The sequence below is a fragment of the Podarcis raffonei genome, chromosome 13, assembly GCF_027172205.1.
Source record: "Podarcis raffonei isolate rPodRaf1 chromosome 13, rPodRaf1.pri, whole genome shotgun sequence".
NCBI lineage: Eukaryota > Metazoa > Chordata > Lepidosauria > Squamata > Lacertidae > Podarcis > Podarcis raffonei.
The window spans coordinates 45,105,513-45,111,512 of record NC_070614.1 but is presented as its reverse complement, the minus strand read 5'-3'; the positions used below and the strand labels follow the sequence as shown (position 1 = coordinate 45,111,512).

The window sequence follows — 6,000 nt, the reverse complement described above, 5'->3', positions numbered from 1 at the left end:
CCCTTCCAACTCGACAGTTAACTATGACTTCTCCCTTAACCCACCCACCCCGGCGTGGCTTAAACCTTAGCAAACATGTTAACGGCAGGGGCCCGGACTGCGCTTTACGCGAGCCCCGGGGTGGGGCTGGAAGCGCCGGGCGGGGGCGCCGTCTCGGTGGATCGTCTCCCTCGCCCTCTTCGCCGGCTCCTCCTCCTCCTCCTCTGGTCCGGGTCCCAGGCGAGGGCGGGGGCGCACATGGAGGCGGGTCCCTGAGCCAACTGCGCCCTGGCGGAGGCGGCAGGAGGCGAGCGCGGCAGCCGGCTGGCGGCATGCGGCGGGCGGGACAAAGGAGGACGGCCGAGCTCAGTTCCTGCGGGAGATCGGAGACCCGGAGCGACCGAGGACGCATCGCCAGCCTCGCCTCTGCTCGCCAAGGCGCAGATCTGCGATCCGGTTTGGCTGAGCGTCCCTCTCCTCGTTCGCTCACGCCGGATCGTGCCCGGCTCCTGAGCTGCTCAAGGTGAGAAGGTGAGGGAGAGGCTCTGGGTTAAACCTCTGGTATCTGTCGGCTGCATCTCCCATAAACCTGATCCGGCGGCTGGGTAGGTGATCTTGTAGAAACACGCGCACCTTTTCCTCTGCGCCGCGGAACCTTTTTCCCCACCTCCCCAAGGGTCGGGCTCAACTCTACAACGCGTGAAGAATACGGTATATATGTATATATGGAGAGAGAGCGCGTGCAAGTGTGTGAGAGTGTCATTGAACATGTGCAGAGTGCCTTTTGCAACGCCGATGAGAGTCGGTGACTCCTTATGCGATTTTTAAGGGGGCGGCTCCCAGCAGGGCCCCCAACACCTTTCATGTGGAAGAGCTGAACTTATGAGGGCATTCAAGTTTCTTACGTTGAGTCGGATTGTGGGTCCACTGTTGCCTTCTCTGTCTGGCTGTGACTCTCCAAGGCATGGAGCGGTGGGCGTCTTTTTGCCACCCTCGCTGCCAGAGATGTTAAAACGGGAGACTGCCGGAGATTTGAGCCTGACGCCACATATAAATCATGTGCTCTGCCTCCGAGGTATGTACATGTATTTAGGAGGCGAAAGGCTACACGAATTCCTGTGCATGTTTACAGGCGGCTGAACTCCGTGGCATTTATTTTTGAACAAGCGTGCTCCGGATTGTGCAAAGCGGGACTAATTGTGCATAGCAGCGCATTGTTAGAACGGTGCCCCACAAACAGTTTGTACCCTCTGGTTTTATTCGGATCTTCTTAATGCCCGCGCATCCCTAGGTACAGAGGTTAGAGAAACCTGCTGCTGGAGCTCTGACTATCGCCTGGTTTTGGATAACCAGAATGCAGCTCAGGGACATGGAGAGTCACTGTTACCAGGAAGTAAGCCCCCATTGGACTCTGTGGGATTTTCTTTTGAGTACATGTGCATAGGATTCTACTGTCAACGAATTAAAGGCCATATAAATAGTCAGGTAGCGATTTATTTAACCGTTTGCTGTTCCTAACATGTGTGGAACCAGCAATAGAATGTGGCTGTGTATGCCGTATTTTTTGCTCTATAAGACGCACCAGACCACAAGACGCACCTAGTTTTGGGAGGAGGAAAACAAGAAAAAAAATATTCTGAATCTCAGAAGCCAGAACAGCAAGAGGGATCGCTGTGCTGTGAAAGCAGCGATCCCTCTTGCTCTTCTGGCTTCTGGGATAGCTGTGCAGCCTGCATTCGCTCCATAAGACGCACACACATTTCCCCTTACTTTTTAGGAGGGAAAAAGTGAGTCTTATAGAGCAAAAAATACGGTACCCACATTTCAGCAAGGTTTTGGTTCAGGGTTCCAGACTGCTTGCTCTCCTCCAGGACACTCCATTCCACCTACACTCAGTTTTCCTTTTCCAACTCGGCGTTCTCTACCAACTGAGCAAGCTTGGTCCTCATTGATGTTCAAGTCCTCAGGATGTTCCCCTGAGCATGCTCGTACTTCCTTTGCGTTCCTCGGCGGCCCTGTTTTGGTACAGTCCTGTCGGCATGCACCACCTGAGCTTGTTATTGGAGGGAGTGATTTATTGCTGCCATTCCAGAAACACCTTCTTGCCCATTTCCTGCGGTTACAGAGAGTGGCCACCAAGAACACCTCACTTGATCACCTTGCGGTTCAAGTTTGCTACCTGCAGAATACCCTTCCAAAGACATTGTCCATCGGGCGACCTCTTGACCAAAGTCCAGCGTGATCCTCCTCTCACACATCCACAGCCGGATGTCTCAAATGACAACGCTCAGTTTACCTGGCTGCGATCTGTGCTCAGGCTATTGCAACCTCCATTTTACGCACAATCTTAGTGCCTTGGGGTGAGTTTCCATTGTGACTTCACTGTAGGGGCCCAGATGGAGCGACTGATTCCAGGTTTGGGGGGTGGGGAGTAGACGAGGGTGAGGCTTCTACAGCTTGGGGCTGAGAGATCAGCCTGGCTTCTAATCTGATGAAGGTGCAGGAAACCCTGGAGCAAAAGGAGTGAGTCAGTTTCTCCAGTCACAGGCAAAGGGAAAAGCCCCCAGCTCTGCAGGGTTCCGGGTGACGCCTGATTCCTGAGCAGATGGCAAAATCAGGAGGGCTTTCTGGACAAAGGGCACTTCCACACACTCCACCTGGCTGTTGAACAGTTATCTTGATTTGTTCGCAGGGAGGTTAGACGACGTCGTGTCAAACAAGTGTTGCCGTATGTTTCGCTCCATAGGGTGCACTGGACCATAGGGCGCACCTAGTTTTTAGGGGAGGAAATAAAGAAAAAAATATTATTCCCCCCCCCAGGTCCAGGAGCGGCGGCAAGATTGCGTGCAACCTTGCCGCCGCTCCCGGAGCCTGCGGGGCTAGGGACGGGGGAAGCCCGAGCTTCCCCCGACCCCAGCCCCCAGAACAGGCAACTCCCACCATGCTCCGAAGGCTTGCGGATAGCTGCCTGAAGCCTGCATTCGCTCCATAGGACGCACACACATTTCCCCTTCATTTTTGGAGGGGGGAAAGTGCGTCCTATAGAGTGAAAAATAATGGTATTTCACACATTTGCATTTTGCTTTCCTTGTTGCAAAAGGTCCGATATTTTCAGCAAGCGGGTTTGTCGTTCAAGGCACACCCACCCAGTTCAATTTAGATTACGTAATTCCGAATTTACCAGTATGGGATTGAAAATTGTGACAGTCCAGACCATTAGTCCATCTAGCTCAGTATTGCCTGCACTGATTGGCAGCAGCTCTCTAGAGTGTCTTTCCCCGGTCCTACCTGGGAGGTGCCATTGAGGATTGAGCCTTCTGGAGCAAAGCAGATGTTCTACCACTCAACTACAGGCCTTCTCCTTGTCACCCACCAGGTGTGATGGGTTAGAAATGGGAAAGGTGTGCCCTGTGTACGAGACAAGGAACCTTTATACTGGAGAGATGAAATATGGAGGATCTGTCAGCAATTGCCTTTCCATACAGAGACAGCTGGGAGAGGAAAGCCTTGGCACATGTGTGCATGTGTGTGTGCGTGTGTACACAAGACAGGTGGCTTTGTTGCCAGGTGCCTTTGCACTCATGCGCTTAGCGGGCAAATGATGGGGAACTTCCAGCTCCCTGAGCCTCATGTTTCAAAGGGAACCCACTGGGTGACAAGCTTCATCCGCACCCTGGCAGGTTCATGGAATTTGGGGTCTTGCTCTTGGAGGAAGTAACGCCTAGTGGTTAGAGCAGTGTTGTGCCAAATCGCCGGTGCCTAAGGGACCCTTTGTTTTCATCTGAAGCAGAATGGGAAGTGTGTTCTGGGTGAGCGGATTTAAATTGCTGCGGGGACAAAAAAGGCCATTTTAGATAGATGCCTTGTGAAGGAACTGGCAAAGGTATGGCAGTAGCAGGGGTAGCTTCAAACAGGTGGCTTTAAAAGGGGATCAGACATTCATGAAGAAGGAGGGGTTTTTTACCAACTATTTTTTAGCTGTGGAGACAGTAGAGAATCTCCAGGTGCTGGAGGACTGAATGCGGCCCTCTGGGGCTTTTTATCTGGCCCCTGGAATGCTCTGCAGGCCCCACCTTTCACCGGCCCTTCTCTCCCACCTGAGTTGTTTTCCGCTGGCTAGATTGCATCCCTGAACTCTGATAATGCTTGTCTGGATGGAGGACCAAGAGGAGGGTTTGTGCTGCAGAGAAACTAGCCTGATGCTCCGCCCACTTGCCTCTGGCCCCACCCACCATGGACATGTGACCCTTTCAAGGTTGCCCCAAAGGTATGCATCCCTTGGGTTGAATGCCACTTACTGGAGAGTAGCAACCAAAGAGGACCGCTGTGCTGACGTCCTGCATGTTCGCCTTTCAGAGCCCATCTGGTTGGTCACTATGTGAAGCCGGATGCTGGGCTAGATCGATGTTTGGGGTTCTTCTTAACGGGATTATTTAAATCCCTTCCCCCCTTCCTCTTTTTTAATGCACATACTCTCCTGAACATGCGTGCATCCAAGCCGGTGGTTTATATAACCACAGAATTATTTCAGCTTGCAGCCAAGCAGAGCGTTTATGGAACCTAGGACCATAGTCCAAAAACCTTTGGTCGTGCACGACCCCTGCGGCGGTGAATTATATCTGCGTAGAGATAATGCGCAGGTTTCTGATAAGCTTTTGCTGCGCAGCTGCAAAGATGTGCAAAGTGAGATAAACGCATTGCTTGGAAGCTGAGAGTGCAATCCTGGAGTTGCATCATGGAGAAGAAGGAAGTCTGGTTGGACTCAGTGTGGTGAATCTGATGGGCAGGAGGCCTTGTTTCTCCTAGCTTGTGTCCTCCAGATGTTGTTGGACTACAACTCCCATCATCGTGCCTGTTGGCCACGCTGGCTAGGGATGATGGGGGTTGGAGCCCAATAACGTCTTGAGGGCTGCAGGTTTGGAGGTCCACAGCTCAGTGGTAGGGCATTTGACTTGCAGGTTCAATTCCTGGCATCTCTAGGTAAGGACTCTGGGAGGAGCACCTGTTGAAACCCTAGAGAGCCTCTGCCAATTCTTGTAGACAATACTGAGCTGGGTGGGCCAATGGCCTGATTCGGTATGAGGCAGTTTCTAATGTACCTTACATCTCATATTTTTAAGTAAAGGGCCACTCTGTTCTGGTGGCCAGTCTAAATCAGGGTGGGGACTTATCTGAATCAGATAAATGTTGCTGGAGATGCAATGAGGTAGAGCAGGCATGTCCAAAGTCCATTTTGGGGGCCTAATCCTGCTCCTGTGGCAGTTTATTTCCTTTTAAATCTTTTATTGGAATTTTATTTACAACATAACACAAACCCCCCACCCCAATACACAAATCCACCCTCATTAAATGTGAACATAACATACAGTGAACATAGCATACAACAATACAAACAACCAAATAAAAGACTTCCTTTATTCTGTATCTGTCCTCCTTATTTACTTCTTATAAACTGTTATTATTAAGATTTTTCTAATTATAACTTAAATGTCCACAAAGTCTCCTGCAGACATTAATTGAAACAAGTCCAGGTATGTATTTTAGGGCACTATTTTGTGAAGTATTCTCTGCATTTTCCCCACGCTTTTTGAAAATCTTGTGTAGTGTGATCTCTAATTGCCTCTGTTAATTTACAACTTCAATAATAAACAAACAACTTTGGTCGGCCCTCACACATGTTCACTTCATCAAATCTGGCCCTCTTTGAAAAACGTTTGGGCACCCCTGAGGTAGAGGGTACGTTCTTTCACACATGGTGGACCTGCAAATGGGTGAAAGAGTATTGGGAAATAATTTATAATGACTTTAAAAAATGTTTAAAAGTACTTTTCAAAAAACAACAACACCCAGAGGCCTTTTAGTTGGGGATAATTCAGATGGAAATTCCCAGGTGTCAATAAAGTTTATTTATGTAGGCCACTACTGTGGCCTGTGTTTGTTAGCCCCCAAATGGAAAATGAGCGAGGTCCCAACTAACGAAGAATGGCAACTTAAGCTGATGGAATATGCGCAGCTTGCAGA

The 6,000-nt window shown here is 50.3% G+C and overlaps 1 protein-coding gene across 2 annotated transcripts in view; it reads left to right on the top strand.

The window, feature by feature from the left end:
• The first annotated feature begins 256 nt into the window (after positions 1-256).
• ARHGEF15 (Rho guanine nucleotide exchange factor 15) overlaps positions 257-6,000 on the top strand; it is a 53,238-nt gene continuing 47,494 nt past the window's right edge. Inside the window, exon 1 of one of the 2 annotated variants that reach the window (XM_053361232.1) lies at positions 257-502. The gene's annotated coding sequence lies outside the window, so the exon portion shown is untranslated. Of the gene's footprint in view, positions 511-6,000 lie in introns of both variants that reach the window. The other variant, XM_053361234.1, reaches the window with a different exon arrangement.